Below are 13,091 nucleotides of genomic sequence, written 5' to 3'. Positions count from 1 at the left end.
CTCACTGATAAGTGGATATTAGCCCAGAAACCTAGAATTCCCAAGATACAATTTGCAAAACAGAGGAAAACCAAGAAGACCAACTTGTGGATACTTCATTCCTCCTTAGAATAGGGAACAAAATACCAATGAAAGGAGTTACAGAGACAAAGTTTGGAGCTAAGATGAAAGGATCGACTATCCAGAGACTACCCCACCCAGGGATTCATCCCATCATCGGCTTCCAAACCCAGACACTATTGCATATGCCAGCAAGATTTTGCTGAAGGGACCCTTATATAGCTGTCTCGTATGAGGCTATGCCAGTGCCCGGCAAATACAGAAGTGGATGCTCACAATCATCTATAGGATGGAACACGGGGGCCCCCAATGGAGGAGCTAGAGAAAGAACCCAAGGTGCTGAAGGGGACTGCAACCCTATAGATGGAACAACAATGTGAACTAATCAGTACTCCCAGAGCATGTGACTCTAGCTGCATATGTAGCAGAGGATGGCCTAGTCATCCATCGTTGGTAAGAGAGGCCCCTAGGTCTTGCAAACTTTATCGCCCAATACAGGGGAATGCCAGGGCCAAGAAGTGGGAGTAGGTGGGTAGGGGAGCAGGGCGGGGGGAGAGTATAGGGAACTTTCCAGATAGCATTTGAAATGTAAATAATGAAAATGTCTAATAAAAAAAAGTTTAAAAAAAAGAAATTCAGATCTGTCTATCCATTGTGATATGTGACACTGTCTTCTTATGTTTACCTGAGTGAAGACATTTATTCAATAAAGCCATGGGCCCATATTGCACCAAATACAATTGTGTCACCAAAATATACTTTATGTTAGACAATAAAACATGAGATGGGTTTTTAGCATCAAAAATATAATTATTTATAAATGGTCAATTTAATGAAAAATAGTTAAACAAACATTGTCATTGTTTATAGGCATAATTCTAAGAAAATAATTGTTACCCCTTTAAGAAAATTCAGGAATCCCTAGTTAGAGGGGGGGGGTGGAGTCCCTGAGGATGGATGAGCTTCAGGACACATAATGCACATTTTGGACCCATTTCTTGGAGCTACTCTATAGACAAACACAGCTACACTATAGACAAACACAAAGTATTCAAGACAAACAACAGAGGAAATATGGCAGAGATTTTTCTCGTCTCCCTGTCCAGAGAGATGAGCCAATGTACTGTTCCAGCTGTACCTCATGGGTGGTCTCAAGGTAGAACTACACAAAGCTGAAGCTCCTCCAATCTGGAGGTCCCCTATGTACAAGGGAAGTGATTGTTTGGAGAGTCACAATAAACACTGCTATTGATGAGAAACTACGCCCTTTGAAACACTTCTATGTTCATGTTCTTTGCTTCCAAGAATTTCAAAGGGCGTAGTTTCTCATCAATTAATGACTATGTAAGGAATGGCAGAAATAATGAGAATGTTGTAAACCTTGAATTCTAAAAACACAGTTTTTGGGGTTTTGTTTTTTACTTCATTAAACTTCTGAGAACATCTATTGAGTGTTTACCATATATCAGCCACTTTTATATTTTCTCATGCAATGCTTGTTTCAACCTCTGGAGTAGTTTCTCCCTACTTCAAGAGTGAAAATGAGGTTCATAAGTGAAGTGGTTTGCCCCTTAGCCAAGGATCAAGGAAGTAAGTTAAGATAACTGACTAACTCCACATCATTTTGAAGCATTTTGATTTCCTCTCAAGAGCACAAGAGGGAAAAACAAAGCTATGGTCTTTCTTCGAACTCGGCATCTGTGCTGGGTAGTTTTTCTGTCAACTTTTCATAAGCTACAGTCATCCGAGAGAAGGGAACATCTGGTGAGAAAAATGCTTCCATAAGATCACAATGTAGTGGAGCCTATGGGGCATTTTCTTAATTAATTAGCCCATTTGTGCATCTTGTTAGCCTTAAGCCAGGTGTTATAAACAAGACAAACATAACTAAAATAATCAATGGAACAAGCAGAGCAAGAGAAGAGAAACAAGCCTGGTAGCAACACTCCTCCAGGGCTTCTGCCTCCGGCTTCTACATCCAGGGCTTTTCGTGTCTTCAGTTTCTGTCTTGACTTCTCTTGGTGATGGACTGTGACCTGAGACTTCTGGGTGGAAATAAATCTTTCCTCTCAAAATATTTTGGCCATGGTGTTTTAATCACAGCAGTAGAATTCCAAAACTACATCCATGAGACTTCCCATCATCTTTCTCACCCACTTACCCTTCTCTCCCTTTGTTGGGATCTGGAATCCTCCTCTGTAGTAATGTTCTTTCTTAGTTGTAGCAATGTAAAACACAAGTTCAGACATTAGTGATGTGTTTCAGAGTTCTCTCTCTCTCTCTCTCTCTCTCTCTCTCTCTCTCTCTCTCTCTCATTTGTCTAATACACACGGAATATATGTTTCATAGAAATGGTAGATTGCTCTTTTATTCTTTCCTGGTGATTTTGAGCAACTTGAGCTCAGGCCTCAAGTTTTGTAAAGGAATTACAAAAGATTAAAGACTCTTTTGATACAGAAAATATCTTATAATTGGATATGCATTGGGAATTAAGTGAAGAACATTATTGCTTTATGATGACAAGCCAAGAATTACATCATGTTGCCTCTTCCATCACATGAGTGCAATTTCATGTGAAATGATCTGACGTCTACAGCCCATCTGCTTCTGCAGCTTTTCTACCAAGTTGCCAGAGAAACAGTGGAGAAATCAGAGTCATTTTATGCAGACATTGATAAATTTACTAGCATTACAACTCTCGCCTGAGTTCTTACAGCTATTCTTTTGATGTTTTTTGAAGTGTAATGCCTTCAAGATTCTCCATGATCATCCCATAAATGTTTCAGCAGAAATGCTCATTAAAGTAGCTCTATAAATCACCTTCTGTCATTTTTTCCAGTACCCTTAAAAGGGAATTGCAATTAGATGCCTACATGAGTTTGCATTTTAATTTCAAATTTATCTCACTACCTGTTTTCAATGCAGTATGCAGGTGATATCTGGTTTTCACCTAACTTCTGTTAAAAAGCTGATCAAATGGATGTTCAGAAAAATGAGCTGCCTGCTGTCACAAAATTTTCTCGAGTCAAAGAAATGATGATTTCCCTAGTAATTTTGATCTGTAGCAGTTTTATCCATTTCCAAAATGATTTTTGTGAAGTAATAGTATACTGATAAATATAAGCAGGGATTCAGGTAAAAATGTGTGTTTCACTGAACAACATATTACTCTGCTGTCAGTGGACTTTCACAATGGTTATAATTCAAAGGGCTCTGAAACTAGGCAGCTAAAACAAAATGTTTCATATTCCATCCTCTGTCTATTTGTACACAAAAGTCATGTAAATGAACTACAAGAATACAGTACAGATTTTTTTCAGAACCACTAAACTAGGAGAACATATAAGCATTGCTTCATATCCATACTGAAGATTATTCAAACACATTCAGAATGCCTTATATAGATATTTTCTTCACAATCTAGAAATGACAAAAAAATGAATATGTACTTTTCAATTGAATATTAAGTTTCAAGATATTTAGAAGTAGAGACCAATAGTTTAATAGGTTTTTAAAACTTGTGCGTGTGTGTGTGTGTGTGTGTGTGTGTGTGTGTGTGTGTGATGGGGGTGGGGAGCAGTGTTTTGACTGCATGAGTACATGTGTACTGTATGTATGTCTTGTGCCTGTGGAGGTCATAAAAAGACATTGGTCCCCTGGACCTGCAATTAGAGATGCCTATGAGCCCCCATAAATGCTAGAAACTGAGCCTGAGTCATCTACAAGGGCAACATTGCTCTTGGTCACTGAACCGTGTTTCTCCAGCCCTGATACCAAACATATTGATAACAATTTTTTAGAAACATAGACAAGTTTCTTAAAATCAAGGAGAAAAGCTTATTTAAAATTTTAATAGTCTAGAGAAATACATGTTTAATGCACTGCAGATACAAAAAAATATAAAGAAAATAGAAAGTGATGTGATAAATTAAATGAACTTATGAACATCTGCTAGTCACATATCAATCTTGTATTATTATCAACTATAGCCAGCATTCAAAATAGTTGAAAATATATCCCATAAGAGAAAAATAAAACTAATTTTCTTGTATCTAGCACTCAGGCTGAGAAATGTAACATCACAAGACCCCTCCGAATCCCTGAGAGCCCAGCGTTCTTTCTTTGCAAGAACTGTGATTCTGACCTTGGTGATCCTTTCTTTTTCTTCATTGTCATTATTACCCACTCATGTATCTTGAACCACAGCATCATTTGGTTAGGATTGTTTTAAAATATTATTTAAATGAAAATAGAATGTAGGTATTTGCTTGTGATTTGATTCCCATAATTCAACATTCTATTTTCTTATATTTCTTAAGGCAGATGATTGTTAGCTATAGTTTATATAATGTTATTGCTCTATATTATTCCATTGTAAAAATACACCATGAATTATAAATTAGACTGCTTAATGTGTTTAGTTCCCTTTTCAGTTTTCTCTGATATATTTCTTGTCTTTTCGGTGTCTCATGTTGCACAACCATGTGTTCTCTCTAGGTTATATGTTTAGGATCAAGAATATTTAATCATACAGTATACACATTTAATATCACTAAGCAAAGTGAAGCTGTTTACCCAAAGTGTTTAACTGTATAGTCTCCATAGATCATAAGCTGTCTCATTGCTCCTAAACCTCAGAAGTTTTCTTGTTATGCTTATTAAGTCTGACAGGTTTATGATGGCAGCCAGTGGTTTTAACTTCTAGTACTCGCCAGGAGGCTGAATGACATTTCTTTATTTGGTTCATTCACTCCTTCTGATTTGCAGAAATTTAATGTATATTTTCTGATTGGATATATGAGTGTTTTAAAGTAATTGTTTCTAAGTTTAGGTTTTTGCTTCCTAAAAAAAAAACAAAACCAAAAAAATAAACCTCTCTCAAAATTTGGAGCTAAGATGAAAGGACGGACCATCCAGAGACTTCCCCACCTAGGGGTCCATCCCATAATCAGCCGCCAAACCCAGACACTATTGCACATGCCAGCAAGATTTTACTGAAAGGACCCTGATATAGCTGTCTCTTGTGAGGCTATGCCAGTACCTGGCAAATACAGAAGTGGATGCTCACAGTGGATGGAACACAGGGCCCCCAATGGAGGAGCTAGAGAAAGTACCCAAGGAGCTGAAGGGGTCTGCAACTCTATAGGTGGAACAACAATATGAACTAATCAGTACTCCCAGAGCTCATGTCTCTAGCTGCATATGTAGCAGAAGATGGCCTAGTCAGCCATCATTGGGAATAGAGGCCCCTTGGTCTTGCAAACTATATATGACCCAGCACAGGGGAACGCCAGGGCCAAGAAGTGGGAGTGGGTGGGTAGGGGAGCAGGGGCGGGGGGTGGTTATAGGGGAGTTTTGGGATAACATTTGAAATGTAAATAAAGAAAATATCTAATAAAAAATCAATGCAGACTAGATATTATATTCAGCTCATTTGAGACAATGATTTGACAAAACTCAGCAATGTTTTGAGACATCAAGATCTTCTTGTCCAATAATTCGGCTAATGTTCTGGGACCGAAGGATCCAAACATTCCCTTTGATCCCCACAATACAGAACTCACGGGTATGCTGCACTGTAACTGAATCAGAGCCCTCATTCACACTGCCCTTCTTATTTACCTTGCCTGTGCACAGAGGCAGCTCATGCAGATCTCACAGCTGTTGTGAAGAAACACTTGAATTCTGCCAAGATATCAGCTGGATAGAATCACCATGAGTCAGAATTTCTACAGAACCAATAGAACATTTTTTTTTTTTTTTGTGGCACACGAAAGCTTAATATTGGCCTTCCTGCCAGAAGAAAATACAGGTAGACTTTGATACTAAAACATCCTTTATAGTTTGATTTGGCAACAACTGAATCAAATTCTTCTATTGCTTTACGGTAAGTTTTAAATGGCCGTTTGTCCTTTCAACCTGCCCACACAATAACCTAATACTATCCCCCTTGAGAGGTGAGGCAAAAAGATTTATAACTTGAACCAGACTGTTTCACAACAGAAAAGGAAAACTTTAATGGCTTGCTTGGGCCTGTTTCAACTGGCTTTTTTTCCAACAGGTCAAACTATTTGTTAAAGTTAGGGTTTCTTGCTTCTCCTTTGTGGTGTCTGATTTCACAAATGATAAGAGAGAGCACACTGGTCAATGCTATTCCTCCTATTTGTTTTATGGTTGTCTAAATGCTTATCTAGATGCTGTGTTGCCTCATTTCTTTTATCATACCAACATTTAGACTGGCCTTCAGTGCTTATTCTGGCCTTTGAAGAACAAGTGTATGTGCTCTGGAATCAATTTATACAGATCAATCCATAGCTCCTTTGCTTTGTACTGTTTTATGACTTCAAAAATTCCCCAAACTTTCCCCAATGTTTCACCTATGAACTCATGATTACAATAGGATCCACAATGTATAAAAATTATTATATGGGATGCCATCACAAGAAGCAAGCTTTTCATGAGTGTTTGCGGTATAACATACAGTTTGTGGGTAGCATATTGGATGCATCCCAATCAAATTCAACCTGGTGGCAGAGTTGAAAGCACTGCCTTAAATCTAATCCAAACTATCGGCATGTGTGGATAGCGTGAATGTACACACAATAAACTTTCACTGAAAACATTATAATTGTAGTTGGCACTCTCCCTACTAAATATGACATCACAGCAAGGAAGCGATTTAAAAAGTGGGAATAAGAGTGAAAAGACAGAGCCTTAAGAGACTGTGATTAAAGATATTTTACTATGTCCGTTTTATCAAGTGAAATACCTGTAGGCATTTTCATCGTAGGATGACAACCAATCCACCTCTTGATCTCCATCCAACAGACCCTTCATGCCTGGAGAGAACACTTGTGCCTGAGTTAATCCACTTTCTAATCCAGCACACTCCTGCTCCTCGGTTGGCAGGCTCTTTGGTGGACATTGCCTCTTGGATATTTGCTACTCAACATGTAACAAGAAGGAGACAGAAGAGGTGGAATGTTCAAGTTCCCACACTGAGTTCACTGATGTTGAATTTTTAATACAACGTCCTGGAGCATGCCATACAGTTTTGGATATGAGAAGCATGTCCTAGCACACCCTCTACCCTCATTCTTTAGAAATGAAGGGAACATTCTTTTTTTTGGTGCTAAATGTAAATTTACCTCTTTCTAGCTCAATGTTTAACCAAATCCAGTTCATTTATCACTCTTCACCCAGCCATGTGATCATTTTATAGATTCAAAAGGAAGAGCTGGCCTCCTTTTCAAGCCACGTTCCTTATTGGTACATCATATCCTTCATGATTATCAGAATCTACACAGGCAGTCTGGATCTGTCTTTAAAGAGCACTATTATTATCATTTGTTTCTGCCAAAGCATTGAGCATTTAATTGTCAACACTTGTAATCACATCTCTCCTACCCTGCATTCTAAGCCTATTCCCAGTGATCTTAAAAAGCCAGTACCTTGAGTTCTTATTCAACAAAAGCTACAGTTTAATAATAATTTTAAGATTTTTCATCAATCCAACTATATATATGTGTGTGTGTGTGAGTGTGTGTGTGTTTGTGTTATATATATATATATATATATATATATATATATATATATATAGTGTATGCACATGTTTGTATATGTGCACAGGTATATATATATTGTGAATACACATTTATGCATGTGTGTGTGGAGATCAATCAAAAATATTGGGTAGCTTCTTCTATTGATTTTTACTATATCTTTTGAAACAGGATCTCTCACTAAATCAGTAGCTTGATGATATAGCCAGTCTCAGTGGCACCAGATTCCAGGGATCTGCCTGTCATTGCTGCCTTTTACACCCAGTATTTTGGTAACAGACATATGCCACCGTTCCCAGCACTTCATGGGTGCTAGGTATCTATACTCAAGACACTTGATTTAAGATACATGTTGTAGGCAGAAACTGCGCAGGCCATGTTTTAGTTTCCATACTACTGCCTAGTTTTCAACTAAGGCTTGTAGTTAGACTTTATTTATTTATTTATTTATTTATTTATTTATTTAATGACTGAAGAGCTTGAAGGGACTCATAAATAGAACTTAAAACAATAGAAAACCAATTATTTCACGTTTATATTTGTTATCAAATATGCACTTCTTATTGGTTATTGTGGTTCACATAACTAATTTATCTGAAAGTAAAGGGTATTCCTAGTATGGGAACAGTTATTTTATTTTTCTGGTTTTTTTTTTTTTTTTTTTTTGGTTTTTGGTATTTTTGGTTGTTTGTTTTTTGGTTTGGTTTGGGTTTTTTTTGGTTTTTTGAGACAGGGTTTCTCTGTGTAGCCCTGGCTGTCCTGGAACTCTGTAGACCAGGTTGGCCTCAAACTCAGAAATCTGCCTGCCTCTGCCTCCCTAGAGCTGGGATTAAAGGCGTGTGCCCCCACACCCAGCTTATTTTTCATTTTAATGAAGAAGAGTTAGTGTAATAAAAGCAGCATGGAGTCAAAAGTTCTGTTTTCAAGTCCCTGAAATCACCAGCTATGAACTTTAAAAAAAACCTAAGCACAGTAATTCATCTTGTTGTTTTAAATCTGTTTTACGTGTGTGTGTGTGTGTGTGTGTGTGTGTGTGTGTGTGTGTGTGTGTGTTACATTTCAAATGTTATCCCCCTTCCTGGTTTCCCCACTCAAACCCCTATTCCATCCCCTCTCCTGTGCTTCTATAAAGGTGCTCCCCCACCCACCCACTCCAGCCTCACCACCCTAGTATTCCACTATGCTAGGGCACCCAACCTCCACAGGACCAAGGGCCTCCCCTCCCATTGAGGGGCAATTAAGGCAATCCTCTGCTACATATGCACCTCCCATTAAGGCAATCCTCTGCTACATATGCAGCTGGAGTAGTGGCTCCCTCCATGTGTATGCTTTGGTTGGTGGTTTAGTCCCTAGGAGATCTAAGGGGTCAGGTTGGTTGATATTGTTCTTCCTATGGGGTTGCAAAGCCCTTGAGCTCCTCCAGTCCTTCCCCTAACTCCTCCATTTGGTTACACATGCTCAGTCCGATGGTTGCCTGTGAGCATTCACATCTGAAAGGCTCTGGCAGAGCCTTTCAGGGGACAACTATACTAGGCTCCTGTCAATTCTGAACATCTATTCTCCAAATGGAATGGCACACACATTTGTAAAAGAAACATTACTGAAGCTTAAAGTAAACACTGAACCTTACTTTAACATTTTTATATTTGTGTTATTAGTGGGGGAGTGAGTGCATGTGTGTAAATATATGTATGTATATTGTGTTGACATTTTTCTCAGTTCATATTCTTAGTTATGAAGTTTGATGCTAAAATTTATATCATTCTTTGGAAAATAATGCCATTTTGTATTATTTCAGAATTAATTAACTCAAAATATTTTAAATTTGGTATTTGGAGTTGACTATAAAACAACTTGTGCTTTCCTCCCTCCAAGTGAACAGTGGAAAATTTAGAATTAACAAAAGAGTTGTGCAATGGTTCAGATGACTGCAGAAAATTAAAATTCTTTTAAAATGAATTTTATATGAGTGGTTCCTTTGGTTCATTCTTTGAAAAAATAACTCATTCAGTCTTGGAAATCACTGTGCTTATTTAATTGTCTCTAGACTTCTGGACTTTTCCAAGAATATTTATCAAAAGGTATACGAGAATGGTAGAAGTGAGTCACAAATGCAGTTAAACATTTTTATAGGACAGAGCTTACAACAAGTGGCAGTGGCAAATGTTTTTGTATGTTTGGAGACAAACTAATAAATTTATTTTTACCTCATGGCTCATGCCAAGGCAAATTCTAGAAAAAGTAAAATTCAGTGTCAGAAAATGAAGTAACCCAAGCATGAAATAAACCTGTAACCCCAATACTCAGAGGTAGGAAGATAACTGCAAGTTCAAGGCAAGCATTGTCTAAATAAAAGAACTCAAAACAGAAAAGCCACTATAAGATAACACCTAATATTCTCAACAACAGAGCCTTACTTTCTAAATGTTAGGTATCTAAACACCAAAAAAGAAAGCACATTGGAATATTTTGATGTGTTTAACACAATATATGCTAAAATATTAACACCTTACATATCTCTAAAAGACACATATAAAAGTTATGGACATCAAATATCAAAAGTCAGAAAGAAAAAGATTGAGGAACTAAGAAACTCAAGTGCCAGATATAATTCTGAATGAGATTCTGGAGAAAAAAAAAAAAACACACACACACACTAACAGAAAATGAATAAAATATTGAAGTGTAAATTTCTTATTTCTTTAGAGACTCAGTTGTGTCATGTAATGTTTTTCTGGAAGCTATCTTATAAGAGGAAGTTTTGCTTAGGCAGACACTTAAGAGTATGTGTGATGTTTGGAAAGAGGATAAGTATAACTCAAAAGACAGTGAACGACACTCTTTCATTGATTTGCCTTGAAACACTTTGCTGGTCTTAGCTTGTCTTTGCTTGTTATGACTTTGTACAGAATAATGTGTCCAAAAACTTCTTGTGGTATTCCAGCTGCTTCTGGCTGCTTCCATGGTCTCATGCTGATTTGGTGGAGCCTCACAGTTTCTGCTGGATCCAGTGGCTGCGACTGACTCGTGTTTGGTGTTTGCTGATTAGACTGGAGTGCCTCTAGTGACTGATATTTGGAATCAGCCCAAGAATGACTTCTAAACAGGTCCACATCCCTCATTTCCTATTACCCTTTCTTTTCCCCTTTTGTCAATGGACTAGAAGGAAGGTTGAAGCATGTAAGAACCATTACTAAAGTAGACGTTGAATAATCCAAGTGTACAAAAACCTAAATAATTTTTTATGCTTCTTTAATAAAATTTAGTGCTTTACTTTTCACCATTGCTTTAACAAAGTAAGGTGTTAATATCATGGAAATCCATGTATAGAGTAGAAACAAGCTTCACAGGTAGTTTTAATGGCTCCTTTAGAAATATAAATTTATCTTCAAATTAAAATTTGGAAAAAAATAAGGAAAATAATAAAATCAGAGTTTTTAAAAATATCATCTTGAGAGATTAATGGATTTAATTCACAAATGTCTTTGAGCCCATATATAAATGCCGAAAGAAAGAAAGAAAGAAAGAAAGAAAGAAAGAAAGAAAGAAAGAAAGAACAATAGAAAGAAAGAGAAAAACAGGGTCTACTTCTCAAAATAATTTTCAGAGACTAAAGGTGCTTTGCTATGAAGATAAATGACCTGAGTTCAGTCCCAATTATCTATATGATGGAAGGAGAACATTGACTCAAACATGGTGTCCTTTGACCTTCACATTGTGGCATGAGCACACATATGAAATTTAAAAAATGTAGAAGTAATTTTTAAAAGTTTCAACCTCAGGAAAAAATACAAAATATATTATAAAAAATATATTTTACTCTATAATAAATTGACAAGGACTTTTAAAATTTTTGTACCATCCAGTCTTACTGAGGATATAAAAAAGTAAGTCTAATGCCATTTTATAAGTTCACTTTTGAATAAGAGATCTAAAGTTTGATCACTGCAATTTTTTGTCTTAAATTAATGATAATAAACAGACACCAACTTTAGCCATAATGCAGCATCACTATTAATAAATGCCAATAATGGAAACAGCTTCTAAATAAGACTCTTCAGTAAGATTCCTGCATAGATAAAATTCTATTCAGCTACTACAAAGGACAGCCCTGGAGTCTGGAGAGAACACTTGGTACCCAACACCACTTACTGATGTTCCAGAGGATTTGAGTTCAGTCCTGTCAACAGTAATTCAAACTGAGGGGGATTTGTCACCCTCTTCTGTCTTCTGAAAGCACCTGTACTCACATCTGCATACCAACACAGAGACATATAATTTAAAATAAAATAAATATTAAAAATTAATCATGAATGGTTGAAGTACAAAAATATTTTACAACAGGAATCCTTTCCTGGGCAATACCTTAATAGTAGCCCATTTCATTATACATGACACAAAGAGAAAAACCCTGAGGCAAACTATGGGCTTTGGGATATAACAATGCATAAATATAACATTCTTTTATAGCAGATCTACCATTCTAGTGAGCGGGTAGTACTGATGACCATGAGAGATATGCAAAAATCTCTACACTTTATGCTTAGTTTAGATATGAATTTAAGCTGCTCTAAAAATATTTATTTTAAATGTCTTTGCAAATAAAATTTTAAATATAAAATTATTAGTAATATTTTAAGAGAATAAACCTTAAATTAATGTTTATCTTAATTCACTTATAAAACTTGTTTTAAATTTAATTTATAACTAATAGAATATTACAACTAAAAAGATAAAATAATAAAAACCACAGAGTAAATCAGGTTGAAAACTGGAAAATAAAACAGAATATGTGTGGAAACTGAGTTGAGAGAGGGCAAAATAAGGATATGATATGGATGGGTTGAATGACTCAGAATTGAGCAATGACTAGAGAGCATCCACTGGGAGAATGCTGTGCTGGGTAATAGGTAAATATGAGTAGAAAACACAAACCAAAGACAAGACAAGCAGAGAAGCAAGTAAACAGGTGTCAGTTTTTCCCAGAAGTTCATATTCAGTTGGCTCCAGTGATTCCAGAATGTGAAGTAAGCCTTGCAGTATTATTACAAGGCATGGTATCTATAAAGAGCTTACCTTTAAAGGGGAATGGTATCTATAAAGAGCTTATCACAGCAGTTATTATTATATGGCTCTGGTAGTTGAATGAGAAATGTTCTTCTGTTTGTGCACTTCTTGGCACTGTTTGGAGAAGTTCTAGATCACAGAGAGTTGACAGAGGAAGTATGTCACTGAGGCAAGCTTTTAGAGTTTACGGTCACCAACAACTTCCTGTTTTCTCTCTGCTTCTGTCTGTGGATTGATAAAAGTACTCAGCTTCTTGTTTCTATTACCATGCCTGTCGATTAATATGATGTCCCTACCATTATGAACTATAGCCCTCTGAATCCCTAGGCTAAACCTTTTCTTACTTAAGTTTTTGTTGGAGTATTTTATTACAACAAAAGAAATACTTCCTAGTGTAGAATT

The sequence above is a fragment of the Mus pahari genome, chromosome 3 (assembly GCF_900095145.1).
Source record: "Mus pahari chromosome 3, PAHARI_EIJ_v1.1, whole genome shotgun sequence".
NCBI classification, from domain to species: domain Eukaryota; kingdom Metazoa; phylum Chordata; class Mammalia; order Rodentia; family Muridae; genus Mus; species Mus pahari.
This window is presented reverse-complemented; position numbering follows the sequence as displayed.